The sequence below is a fragment of the Ranitomeya imitator genome, chromosome 1 (assembly GCF_032444005.1).
Source record: "Ranitomeya imitator isolate aRanImi1 chromosome 1, aRanImi1.pri, whole genome shotgun sequence".
NCBI lineage: Eukaryota > Metazoa > Chordata > Amphibia > Anura > Dendrobatidae > Ranitomeya > Ranitomeya imitator.
In genome coordinates, this window is record NC_091282.1 from 597,057,261 (window position 1) to 597,071,280 (window position 14,020).

The window sequence follows — 14,020 nt, forward strand, 5'->3', positions numbered from 1 at the left end:
AGATGCAACAAAGCCAGCAGGAGCAACGGCAGCAGATGCAGCTTCTGGCAACCGCCATCCAGGGCAAGATGAGCTCCCCAACCCCAGGTCTGGCTGATGACACCCACGTCCGGAAGACGGTAAGACGCGCATTGCAGAAAATGACCCCCGGGGATGATGTTGAGGCATTCCTGACGGTGTTTGAGAGGGTCGCTGAGAAGGAAAAACTTCCGCCAGAGCAGTGGGCAGAGGTATTGGCGCCATACCTGACGGGAGAACCCCAGAAGGCGTACTATGACTTGACCTTGCAGGATGCCAAAGAGTATCACAAATTGAAAGCCGAGATTCTCGCACGTTTGGGGGTGACACTGACTGTCAGGGCACAGCGAGTTCACTGCTGGGCCTATCACCGGGACAAACCACCTCGTTCCCAAATGTTTGATCTGTTGCACCTGGTCCAGAAATGGCTGCAGCCAGAGTCATCTACTCCTGCACAGATGGTAGAACGGGTGATGATGGATCGGTTTGTACATTCCCTCCCGAGGCCTATACAGTCTTGGGTTGCCCAGGGTGATCCCCAGAATGCCGATGAGCTGATCGGACTGGTTGAGAGATACCAAGGGTTGGAAGGCTCCTTCGGGAGGCAGCCTATGCCGTACTGGGGGTCCCAGAAGGGAGCTGAGTCCCAAAAAGGGGTGGTGCGTCCAAGGTCACAAAGGGCGGGGGAGGTGGTGCCCAAGCTCCCTACGGGTGATATTATTTGTTGGAGGTGCCACGGGCCAGGACATATAGCTGCCCGTTGTTCCCAGACCACTGAGCAGATGGACTGCAGCATGGGACGCTGTTGTTCATACTATGCGTATCCAGCCTGTAGTGTGAACTCTCCATCCAACGAGGGACCTCAAGCGTGTCCCATAAAGGTGAACGGTCGAGCAGTAACGGCACTGTTAGACTCGGGGAGCCTAGTGACCCTGGTGAGGGCCACTTTTCCTCTCCACCTGCTCCCAGGAAAGAAGGTCGGAGTGCGGTGCATACATGGTGATGCAAAGGACTACCCTATGGCCAGGGTGGACATTGAAACGGCATGTGGCACTGAGTCCCACATAGTCGGCGTCGTTCAGGACTTGTTGCACCCTATAATTATTGGCCGGGATTTCTGTTTGTTTTGGGATTTGTGGGGGAAAGGTTCTGAGCTCCCTAGCAAGAGTAGGGAACCAATGAACCCTGGAAGGGTGTCGCCACACCCAGAGTCAGACAGGTTTCCTTTTTGTGTCCTGGTTGGAGATGAGGAGGAAGTGTCCCCTGCATCTGTCATTCTGGAGTTAGAGGTATCCGGTGAAAATTTTGGGACTGCCCAACATAGGGACCCCACTCTAAGGGAAGCCTTTAATAATGTCACAGTTATTGACGGGGTGGTACAGGAGCCGGGGGCAGACACAAGATTTCCCCATTTTCTGATGAGTGGGGAGTTGTTGTACCGGGTCACGAAAATAAGGGAGGAGTTGGTAGAGCAGTTGGTAGTGCCGGGTCCGTATAGACGGAAGGTGTTGGATATGGCCCATTCACACATCTTGGGTGGACATCTAGGGGTGGAAAAAACGCAGGAACGGGTTGTGCAGAGGTTCTATTGGCCTGGGTGTCACCGGGAAATAGTGAACTATTGCAGGTCCTGCCCTACATGTCAGCTAACTGCTCCCACTCCTCATTTCCGGAACCCCCTTGTGCCACTGCCCATTATTGAGGTACCGTTCGAGAGAATTGCCATGGACTTGGTCGGTCTCTTAGTTAATTCAGCTCGGGGCCATCAGTATATATTAGTCATCCTGGACTATGCCACATGCTATCCTGAGGCAATTCCCTTGAGAAATTCTTCCTCAAAGAGCATAGCCCGCGAGTTGGTCCATGTCTTTTCCCGGACAGGTCTGCCGAAGGAGATCCTGACTGACCAGGGTACACCTTTCATGAGCAAGGTGATGAGGGAGTTATGCAAAGCCCTGAAAATCTCCCAGTTGAGGACCTCGGTGTACCATCCCCAGTCAGATGGCCTTGTTGAGAGATTTAACAAGACACTGAAGAGCATGCTGAGAAAAGCTATAGAGAAAGACGGTAGAGACTGGGATTGTCTCTTACCCTATCTGAAGTTTTCCATTCGTGAAGTTCCACAGGCCTCCACAGGGTTCTCACCGTTTGAGCTTCTATATGGCCGACATCCACAAGGACTCCTGGATATAGCCAAGGAAACCTGGGAAGCCGAAGTCACGCCCCACAGAAGCGTCATTGAGCATGTGGCCCTGATGCAGCAGAGGATTGCAAAGGTGATGCCTATCGTGAAAGATCACCTTCTCCAAGCACAAGAAGCTCAGGCCAGGGTCTACAACCGGTCTGCAAGAGTGAGGCAGTTCAATCCGGGAGACCGAGTTCTTGTGTTAGTTCCGACGGTGGAAAGCAAGTTCTTGGCCAAATGGCAAGGGCCATATGAGGTTGTCGAGAAACTTGGTGAGGTAAATTATAAAATTCACCAACCAGGAAGACGGAAACCATTCCAAGTTTACCATGTCAACCTCATCAAGCCGTGGCAAGATAGAGAGCCGACAGTAACTCCATCGTTTTTAAGCAACCCAGAAGGTGAGGTTGGAGCGGTTACTATAGCAGAGACGCTATCAAAGACCCAGAAACAGCAGTGCCGGGAGTTACTCCAGAAAAACAGGGACCTGTTTTCAGAGTTGCCAGGACACATGAAGGTCATAGAGCACGAGGTTCTAACAGAGCCACATGTGCGGGTGAACGTGAAGCCCTATCGTATTCCTGAGGCTCGTCGTGAAGTTATCTCCAAGGAAGTGGAGCGTATGTTGAAGCTTGGAGTCATTGAGAAATCCAAGAGCGGTTGGTCGAGCCCAATTGTCCTGGTCCCAAAACCTGATGGAGAGTGGAGGTTTTGCAACGACTATCGGAAGTTGAATGAGGTCTCCAAGTTTGACGCTTATCCCATGCCCCGCGTTGATGAGCTCATCGAAAGGCTTGGGCACGCCAGATATATATCCACCTTGGATTTGACAAAGGGGTATTGGCAGATCCCCATGGCACAGGAAGCCAAGGAGAAGACGGCCTTTTCGACACCTGATGGATGCTTCCAGTATGTCCGGATGCCGTTTGGCCTACAGGGAGCTCTGGCGACCTTCCAGAGGGCTATGGATAGAGTCCTTGCACCCCATAAGGCCTATGCTGCTGCGTACCTAGATGATATCGTCATCTTTAGCCCGGACTGGGAGAGTCATCTGGAGAAAGTCCAAGCGGTGTTTGATGCTCTAAGAGAGGCGGGGTTTACAATAAACCCGAAGAAGTGTGCCTTGGGTAAGGAAGAAGCTAAATACCTAGGCTATATAGTGGGTCGTGGAGAAATAAAGCCCCAAATCAGGAAAGTGGAGGCAATCCAAACGTGGCCGAAACCACTTTCAAAAAAGCAAGTTAAAGCCTTTCTGGGAATCGTGGGATATTACAGGAGGTTCATCCCGAACTTCGCCACAGTGGCTGCGCCTCTGACTGATCTGCTGAAGGGGACAAAGTCAGTGATGGTTAAATGGTCCGCAGAGACAGAGTCAGCCTTCCAAGAGTTGAAAGGGGCTCTATGTAAGCAGCCCGTTCTGATGGCCCCAGACTTCAAGAAAGAATTTATTCTTCAGACAGATGCCTCAGATGTTGGGGTAGGAGCAGTCCTTTCCCAAGAGCTACATGGGGAGGAGCATCCCGTTCTCTATCTGAGTAGAAAGCTGTCCTCATCTGAGAAGAACTACTCAGTCGTGGAAAAAGAGTGTTTGGCCATAAAGTGGGCGGTGGACACGTTACGGTACCATCTGCTGGGTCGTAAATTCAGACTAATATCTGACCATGCCCCACTTAGATGGATGAGGGAAACAAAGGGTAAGAATGCTAGGGTCACCCGTTGGTTCTTAGCCCTGCAGGACTTTAGTTTCCATGTGGAACATAGGGCCGGAAAGCTGCACGGTAACGCGGATGCCCTATCAAGAATCCCTTGTTTAGTTGGGGAAAGTGCCAAGCCCCATGGCTTTAGGCAGAGGGGGGAGGTATGTAGCATGGCTAACGGGTGTGTGGTCGACGGGAGGTATGTGTCACATAGGTACCTTGTCGCTGTAATGTAGCCCGGAATATTTCTTTGTTTTACATAACCATATATTTGTGTTTCAGGACCTGTGGTGATGTCAGACCACATGGCTAATCATGTGATAGATTACTGGGTGTGGTTAGTCCTATATAAGATAGGCTAATGCTTAACACAGCAGATATGTGTGGAGGTGAAACCCTCCTGAGTGTGTCAAGGCTTCAGGACTGAGCCGGATGAACTGGACACTTGTTTTTCTTTGCCTGAACCAAAGGCTATTTGTTTTCTGTTGTTTTGCCATATGGTTTATGAAGCAATAAACCCAGTGAACTTTAAAGGAACACGCCTCCTGAGTGTCAGCTATCGCACCTGAGTGAGTGGAATCCCTACAATATATTAATCTGAAAAATGCAACATGAATTGACATGCTCTTTTTTTGTGAGGATCAGTTTTCTACCAAAAAATACGGATTCTCACAAAAGGTCATGTCTGAATAGCAATTCTGGGAAACTCATTGACTTTGTTGGGACGTTGGGAGGTCAGTGCACTGCAAAAAAATGATCCGTAAAAAACGCCTAAGGCTACGTTCACACACAGCATTTTGACTGCATCCTCACAAAGCGCAGTCTTGTGTGTGTGAATGCTGCTATGCTAATTACTCACCTTCCCCGCACCCCCACGGTGATGTCCAGCGATGTCCCCTTGTCTCGGAGGCTGCAGCATTCTGTGCCTCTAGGTCCCTGCTCAGTCACATAGTGTTATGCCAGGTCATCTCAAAGGTCCTGCAGCCTCCGGACCTGCGAGATCACCGTGGGAGCGCAGGGAAGGTGAGTAAAAGCACATCCAAAAAGCGCAAAAAGAATTTAAATGCTCATTCTTTTTATGGATCCGTTCTTGAGCCCACGAACAAATCTGTAAAAAGCACAGTGTGTGATTGGCTGTCACAGCCAACGTCACTGCATGCCACCGCAATAGCGGATCCGTGCAAAAAGGGACACTGCCACACACACATACACACAGTACAACACTGCCACACACACAGTACAACACTGCCACACACACACAAACACACTGTAACAATGCCACCCACACATGCACACAAAGTACAACACTGACACACACACATACACACACAGTACAACACTGCCACACACACAGTACAACACTGCCACACACACAGTACAACACTGCCACACACACACAGTGTAACACTGCCACCCACACATGCACACAAAGTACAACACTGACACACACACATCCACACACACAGTACAACACTGCCACACACACAGTACAACACTGCCACACACACAGTACAACACTGCCACACACACAGTACAACACTGCCACACACACAGTACAACACTGTCACACACAGTGCAACACTGCCACACACACAGTACAACACTGCCACACACACAGTACAACACTGCCACACACACAGTACAACACTGCCACACACACAGTACAACACTGTCACACACACAGTACAACACTGCCACACACACAGTACAACACTGTCACACACACAGTACAACACTGCCACACACACAGTACAACACTGCCACACACACAGTACAACACTGCCACACACACAGTACAACACTGCCACACACACAGTACAACACTGCCACACACAGGACAGGCCGGAGCGAGCCGCCCCCTCCCCCCGCGGCTAGGAATATTTCATGTTTGTTTTAGCTTCGGGTCATTGTGGCCTTGGCGGCTGGGGGAAGTCCTTGGAGTTGGTGAAAATTGGTTTGGGGGGTCCATTGGCATATGGCTCCTCTGTTTTGGAGTTTAATATGTTTAGGATCTGGTGAATGGTGGTGGGGAGTTCCGGCAGGGGTGGTCGGATCTCCAGATTATTACCGTGAATAGTGAACCCTCTTGTGGGTTTTTGGTGCTCCCGAGCCAGGGTTACAACGGCTGGGAGTAAAACATTGGTTAAGTTGTTGTTCACTTTATGGGTTGTTAAATCACCAGATTCTTGGGGGCTCCAAGGACTTCTCCTAGTTTTAAAAATGTTAATGTTTTTTACATTTATTGTTAATGTTTTATGTTTAATAAAAGAGGCTGCTGTGGCCTATACTATTCCAACAAAATTATGTCTCTGTCATTAATTGGTAAGGGGGGTGGGTAAATGGTGGTTTGGTAAATAGGGGAACCAACAATTAGTTGGATTAAAGGGTGTATTTGCTATTCCCATGGAGCGCCTTCGACTATACCAAGGTCAAGTACAACACTGCCACACACACAGTACAACACTGCAACACACAGTATAACACTGCCACACACACAGTACAACACTGCAAAACACAGTATAACACTGACACACACACAGTACAACACTGCAACACACAGTATAACACTGCCACACACACAGTACAACACTGCAAAACACAGTATAACACTGACACACAGTACAACACTGACACACACACAGTGTAACACTGCCACCCACACATGCACACAAAGTACAATACTGCCACACACACACACACACACACACACACACACACACACACACACACACACACACACACACACACACAGTACAACACTGCCACACACACATACAGTACAACACTGCCACACACACATACAGTACAACACTGCAACACACACAGTACAACACTGCAACACACACAGTACAACACTGACACACACACACAGTGTAACACTGCCACCCATACATGCACACAAAGTACAATACTGCCACACACACAGTACAACACTGACACACACACTGTAACACTGCCACACACACATGCACACAAAGTACAATACTGCCACACAGTACAACACTGCCACACACACATACACACACACAGTACAACACTGCCACACACAGTACAACACTGCCACACACACACAGAGTACAACACTGTCACACACTATAAAAGGCTCACTCACACAAGTGTATAACATGGCCGAGTGCTATGTGGTATTTTAATGTTACACTATGGGGAGTTGTAGATCTGCAACTCTTTTTTTCATGCATAAAGTGAGGACGGACTAGGCCGCAGGCCTTTGAGGGAGGACGACATGACAGGGTGGAATGGGCCTATAGGGGGTGAGCGGAAAGGTGGGGGCGATAATACGGAGTGATGTGAGGGGAATATTTGAATTGGGGATTACGGATTGGCTGAGGGCAAGGTAGGCAAGAAGGTGGGGGCGATAAGGGGGGATTGACTATAAAAGGGGGCACCCATCTTAGAGGAGCAACCATTTTGGTGCCCCTCTGATTAGATAGCAAGCTCCCACCCACCCTCCCTTTTTGAATGAGGTAATTACTGGTTTGGTTCACAGTTTAAGAATTTTAAGGTAATTTTAGTGAAAGCAGCGAGGGTCAGAGTTGTGGCGCTAAAAGTGAATTAGTTATGCTTCGTCGCGGCAGCAAGGAGGGGGGGGCGGGGGGGAAAAGAGGTCCCCGAAGTTGGTGGTGCTAAGAAATGGCGGCTTGGAGGGGGGGGGGGGGATGTGTGAGATCCTGGACTCCCCCTGGTGTGGCTTAGAGAATTGGTGGTTATACAGTCGAGAAGACTGGGGACGTGGGATTTTGGCGGATATTGGCCGGGCAAGTCTTTAAGCATCTCTGAGCTGGTGCCTAGCGGCTGGGAGCAGGGACACGACCTGGAGGCCAAAATTGGGGAGATTGGATACGAATTGGTTGGCTCTTGGGGCTTCGAGGACCGCCTTCCCTGGGGTTTCAATGTTAATAAACTGTTATGTTTAAATGTTAATAAAAGATGGCTGCTGTGGCCAAATTTATCCAAACGAATGTTTTATGTGTAATTATTGGGGCAGGGGCCACGACAGCGTGGGTAGCAAGTAGATACTAGTGACTAAGGTTATTGGTCAATTTAAGCGAAACTCACAGGCATCATGAATACCTAATGTCATGCGAATTGCTGCCCAAATCGAATGGCACACACCGACTCATTCAAGTCTATGGGTGCGTGTATAAAATTGATCTGCACTTGGATGACATTTAAGTGCAGTCAGACTTCCGCAGACTGACAAAATGGAGACATTTACTTTTCCATCTTCTCTGAAAGAAGTGTGATTGGAGTATTTCCATAACTGAGCCGATTCTCTTAGAACAGACAATATGCACAGGTGTTGCCCTGGCCTAAGAGGAGACAGAGTGCTGCGCTAGGACACATCTCCTGATGTGATGAACGAGAATCTGGAGTCAATGAAGTCCAGGCTGGATGATTCCACTATCACATTGGGGCACAGAGGAACATGATGGCTGCCAATGTTTATAAGAGCACTATGGACTGGTGCAAACTATGGGGGCAGTCACTATCGGTTACTATGTATGGTGGCAATTTTTTCTAGTTCACATGGTGCATAGGGGCATTTGGTATAAGGGGAACTGCTCACTGGCGCACACTAAATGTGAGGCTCTCTAGCTGGTATTACTTACAGGGGGCTCCTCTCTGCCTCGCACCGCACATGCAGGGGGCACCCTTCTTTGCCCCGCCACCACACTCTCAAGTCTCAGTACCACACAGGGGACTCCTCTTCCTGCTTTGCCACCTCACAGAGGGTGTGCCCCTCTTTGCCCACATCTTAGCACCACACAGGGGGCCCCTCTCTGCCCTGCCACCTCACAGAGGGAGCGCCCCTCTCTGCCCCACCACCTCACACAGGGGGCCCCTCTCTGCCCCAACACCTCACACAAGGGGCCCCTGTCTCTTCCCCGTCACCTCACACATGGGGCCCCTCTATGCACACGTCTCCAGGATCTATATCACGACACCAGGGGGGGGATGATGAGCCAGCACCCACACACACAGGCACTCCGGTTCTCCGGTGGGCCAGTCCGAGCCTGTCCAAGTCTCTCCCCCCTTACAGCTCCCCTATACACAGTATGATTCTCTTTTATACACAGTATAATGCCCCCTCACTGTATAGTACCACCCACACAGTATACTGACCCCTTAGTAGCCCCAAAACTGTTTGATGGCTCCAACACTGTAAGATGACCCGCTCACTGTAATCTCCACACTGTATGATGCACCCCCCCATAGGACTCCATATAGTATAATGCACTCCACATAGGCCTACTCTATATTGTATAATGCACCCCCATAGGCAGACTCTATAGCATAAGGCAGCCCCCATAGGCAGACCCTGTAGTAAAAGGCAGCACCGCGTAGGCAGACACTGTAGTATAAGGCAGCACCCCATAAGCAGACCCTGTAGTATAAGACAGCACCCCATAGGCAGACCCTGTAGTATAAGACAGCACCCCATAGGCTGAGATCGATTCTCCCTGCTCTGCCGCAGAATGTAACTGTATCGGCGCGCTGTGCACGTCAATACAGTTACAGTAGCATAGCTCTGGGTGGGCCCCCTCTGAGCATCAGGCCCAGGGCGATGGCCCCCTCTGCCCCTCCGGTAGCTACACTACTGACTATTCTCACTTAGGCATAGAAGGATGTATACGTCGAGCACGAAAATCTGTTTATTGGCCAGGAATGAATGACCACATAAAAAATGATATAGAGCAATGTGAAATATGTGTGTCGTGCAGTGATAAACAACCAAAGAAGACATTGCAACCTCAAGAAATTCCACATAGGCCATGGTCAAAAATAGGAACGGACTTGTTCACATGGAATTACACAGAAAACCTGATTACAGTGGACTATTGTTCGAATTTCTGGGAAGGTTATTTTGTTGCAGGACACAAGGGTGACAACAGTGATTAACCCCTTAATCCCATATGACGTACTATCCCGTCAAGGTGACCTGGGACTTAATTCCCAGTGGCGGGATAGTACGTCATAGGTGATTGGCCGTGCTCACGGGGGGAGCGCGGCCGGGTGTCAGCTGACTATCGCAGCTGACATCCGGCACTATGTGCCAGGAGCGTGTCAAGATCCTGTCAGCACCGAAACACTGTCACGGCTGAACAGGGTGACTCGCCCACACTACAGGAGGACCCGGGGTCAGATACCAAGGAAAACTCAGACAGACGGGACCTGCACAGCGTGCTGAGTATGGTAGAGAACAGGAGGACCTGCGATCATGTGACCACAGGAGGAGGAGCTTAGCGTCCTGCTGCTGGAGATGGGTGTAAGTCTTTACAGGGAAACTAAAGTAAAGGAGAGGGGAACTCAGGTCGGAAAGGCGGGGGTCATACACAGAGAGGGCGGCGCAGTACACAGGGGCAATCAGAAGAATAGTCAGGACATAGCAATAGATCAGAAAAACCAGAACGGGCAATAGACAGTACAAAAACAACAGGCAGAAATCACAACAGCGACAGAACCAAATCAGAAACCAAACAGACAGACTAGTACTTGCACAAAGCAGAGGCACACCAGGGTCAGACACACTCAGCCAATGGTCAGAGTATAAACGACAAGGACTGACCTCAGAGTGAGGCTATAAAAAGCCTCCCAGGACCCAGAAAGAGGCCATAAGAGTTAACCCTGCAACTACCTGACCCGAGAGCACAGTAAACCATGACAGAGCGGTCACGGACCGCCCCCGGCACATTAACCCCCGCCACATTGTGATCAAACATGATCGCAGCGTACTGGCAGTACAGGGAAGCATCGCGCAGGGAGGGGGCTCCTTGTGTGCTTCCCTGAGACGATCTGTACAAGGGAATGTACTCACCTTGTACCGAGCGTCTTCTCCCTGCAGTCCCCGGATCCAAAATGGCCGCGGGGCTGCATCCGGGTCCTGCAGTGAGTACTTCCGGGTCAGGAACAGGCTGCAGCTGCAGCTCTGTAAGCCTGCAGCGATGTGAGTGAGATCGCCGATCTGACAGAGTGCTATGCGAACTGTCAGATTGGCGATCTGTGATGTCCCTTCCCCCCAGGGGAAAAAGTAAAAAGGTTAAAAAAAAAAATTTCCACATGTGTAAAAAAAAAAAGAAAAAATCCTAAATAAAGAAAAAAATATATATATTATTCCCATAAGTACATTTCTTTATCTAAAAAAAAAAAAAAAAAACAATAAAAGTACACATATTTAGTATCGCCGCGTCCGTAACGACCCAACCTATAAAACTGTCCCACTAGTTAACCCCTTCAGTGAACACCGTAAGAAAAAAAAAACGAGCCAAAAAACAACGCTTTATTATCATACCGCCAAACAAAAAGTGGAATAACACACGATCAAAAATACTGATATAACGCTGAAAACGTCATCTTGTCCTGCAAAAAAACAGCCGCCACACAGCATCATAAGCAAAAAAATAAAAAAGTTATAGTCCTCAGAATAAAGCGATGCCAAAATAATTATTTTTCCTATAAAATAGCTTTTATCGTATAAAAGCGCCAAAACAAAAAAAAATGATATAAATGAGGTATTGCTGTAATCGTACTGACTCGACGAATAAAACTGCTTTATCAATTTTACCAAACGCGGAACGGTATAAACGCCTCCCCCAAAAGAAATTCATGAATAGCTGGTTTTTGGTCATTCTGCCTCACAAAAATCAGAATAAAAAGTGATCAAAAACTGTCACGTGTCCAAAAATGTTACCAATAAAATCGTCAACTCGTCCCGCAAAAATCAAGACCTCACATGACTCTGTGGACCAAAATATGGAAAAATTATAGGTCTCAAAATGTCGAGACGCAAAAACTTTTTTGCTATAAAAAACCGTCTTTTAGTGTGTGACAGCTGCCAATCATAAAAATCGGATATAAAAAATGCTATAAAAGTAAATCAAACCCCCCTTCATCACCCCCTTAGTTTGGGAAAAATAATAAAATTAAAAAAATGTATTTATTTCCATTTTCCAATTAGGGCTAGGGTTAGGGCTAGGGTTAGGGTTAGGGTTGGGGCTAGGGTTAGGGTTAGGGCTAGGGTTAGGGCTAGGGTTAGGGTTGGGGCTAGGGTTAGGGCTAGAATTGGGGCTAGGGTTGGAGCTAAAGTTAGGGTTGGGGCTAAAGTTAGGGTTAGTGTTGGGGCTAAAGTTAGGGTTAGGGTTGGGGCTAAAGTTAGGGTTTGGATTACATTTATGGTTGGGATTAGGGTTGGGATTAGAGGTAGGGGTGTGTCAGGGTTAAGGGTGTGGTTAGGGTTACTGTTGGGATTAGGGTTAGCGGTGTGTTTGGATTAGGGTTTCAGTTTTAATTGGGGAGTTTCCACTGTTCAGGCACATCAGGGGCTCTCCAAACGCGACATGGCGTCCGATCTCAATTCCAGCCAATTCTGCTTTGAAAAAGTAAAACAGTACTCCTTCCCTTCCGAGCTCTCTCATGCGCCCAAACAGGGGTTTACCCCAACATATGGGGTAGCAGCGTACTCGGGACAAATTGGACAACTTTTGGGGTCCAAGTTCTCTTGTTATCCTTGGGAAAATAAAAATTTGGGGGGCTAAAAATCATTTTTGTGGGAAAAATAAGATTTTTTTATTTTCACGGCTCTGCGTTGCAAACTGTAGTGAAATACTTGGGGGTTCAAAGTTCTCACAACACATCTAGATAAGTTCCTTGGGAGGTCTAGTTTCCAATATGGGGTCACTTGTGGGGGTTTCTACTGTTTGGGTACATCAGGGGCTCTACAAATGCAGTGTGATGCCTGCAGACCAATCCATCTAAGTCTGCTTTCCAAATGGTGCTCCTTCCCTTCCGAGCTCTGCCATGCGCCCAAACAGTGGTTCCCCCCCACATATGGGGTATCAGCATACTCAGGACAAATTGGACAACAACTTTTGGGGTCCAATTTATCCTGTTACCCTTGTGAAAATACAAAATTGGGGGCTAAAAATCATTTTGTGAAAAAAAAATATTTTTTATTTTCACGGCTCTGCGTTATAAACTGTAGTGAAACACTTGGGGGTTCAAAGTTCTCACAACACATCTAGATAAGTTCCTTGGGAGGTCTAGTTTCCAATATGGGGTCACTTGTGGGGGTTTCTACTCTTTGGGTACATCAGCGGCTCTGCAAATGCAATGTGATGCCTGCAGACCAATCCATCTAAGTCTGCTTTCCAAATGGCGCTCCTTCCCTTCCGAGCTCTGCCATGCACCCAAACAGTGGTTCCCCCCCACATATGGGGTATCAGCGTACTCAGGACAAATTGGACAACAATTTTTTGGGTCCAATTTATCCTGTTACCCTTGTGAAAATACAAAACTGGGGGCTAAAAAATAATTTTTGTGAAAAAAAGAATTTTTATTTTCACCGCTCTGCATTATAAACTGTAGTGAAACACTTGGGGGTTCAAAGTTCTCACAACACATCTAGATAAGTTCCTTGAGAGGTCTAGTTTCCAATATGGGGTCACTTGTGGGGGGTTTCTACTGTTTGGGTACATCAGGGGCTCTGCAAATGCAATGTGACGCCTGGAGACCAATCCATCTAAGTCTGCTTTCCAAATGGCGCTCTTTCCCTTCCAAGCTCTGCCATGCGCCCAAACAGTGGTTTCCCCCCACATATGGGGTATCAGCGTACTCAGGACAAATTGGACAACAACGTTTGGGGTTCAATTTATCCTGTTACCCTAGTGAAAATACAAAACGGGGGGCTAAAAAATCATTTTTGTGAAAAAAAAAAGAATTTTTATTTTCACGGCTCTGTGTTATAAACTGTAGTGAAACACTTGGGGGTTCAAAGTTCTCACAACACATCTAGATAAGTTCCTTGGGAGGTCTAGTTTCCAATATGGGGTCACTTGTGGGGGGTTTCTACTGTTTGGGTACATCAGGGGCTCTGCAAATGCAATGTGATGCCTGCAGACCAATCCATCTAAGTCTGCTTTCCAAATGGCGCTCCTTCCCTTCCGAGCTCTGCCATGCGCCCACACAGTGGTTCCCCCCCACATATGGGGTATCAGCGTACTCAGGACAAATTGGACAACAACTTTTGGGGTCCAATTTATCCTGTTACCCTTGTGAAAATACAAAACTGGGGGCTAAAAACTCATTTTTGTGAAAAAAAAAA